Source organism: Microtus ochrogaster (assembly GCF_000317375.1).
Source record: "Microtus ochrogaster isolate Prairie Vole_2 chromosome 14 unlocalized genomic scaffold, MicOch1.0 chr14_random_1, whole genome shotgun sequence".
NCBI classification, from domain to species: Eukaryota; Metazoa; Chordata; class Mammalia; order Rodentia; family Cricetidae; genus Microtus; species Microtus ochrogaster.
In genome coordinates, this window is record NW_004949096.1 from 18,359,079 (window position 1) to 18,359,882 (window position 804).

Here is an 804-nt window from a genome sequence, read left to right on the forward strand (position 1 = left end):
CAGCTCAACCCAGAGTGGGTGTGGGGAACAGAAACAGCCAACAGCCTCCCCCACAAGAAGCCAGCTCAGGAATGTGTGGGTGTGAAGACAAGTGCTGGGGAACTGGGCATGGGAGTTCACACTAATCCTCAGGCTTAGCAAGACACTCAAGAGGATTGTCACCGGTTCAAAGTCAGTCTGGGCTACATAGTGACTTCCAGGACAGCCTGAGTGCTGGCATAGAGACTTCGCTGGGCTCAGGTCATCGGGGGTAGATGAGGCTCGAGGGGGTCTTGACAGAGGTGCCCCTTTAGGGAGAATCCTGGGAGAGGTGAGACTAGATCCCAGTGTTCCTGGAAGCATTTCTGTTCCGTTTCTTCATCGCAGTCATGGAGGGATCATGCCCCATTTCACAGATGAAAAAGACAAGCCTTCGAGCTGTGAGGTCACCAATGCATGTCCCCACTGTCTGTTTATTTGGGGAACAAACTGCGGTCTTAGGCCACCTGGCCACAAAGCTGACTGACTACTATTCTTGGATTCCACTATCCTCTCTCCTTTATCATCCGAAACCCTCTTTCCCACTCTCATTGCTGAGGAGGCCAAAAACGAACTTGGGGAGCAAGACCCTGCCATTAGCCACCTAATGCCCTGGATCTAGGTCCTGCTCTCTGGCAAGCAAAGCTTTGCGGGTGCCTGTAGAGTCCTGTGGGATGTTGCCGTTGGCCGGGTGGACCCAGCGTCAGCACCTCGGAGAGCTCGGGGGCGGGGCGGGGGCGGGTCCATGAGACCCCAGCCTGCCCGGGGGCGCGCGCGGGGCGCACT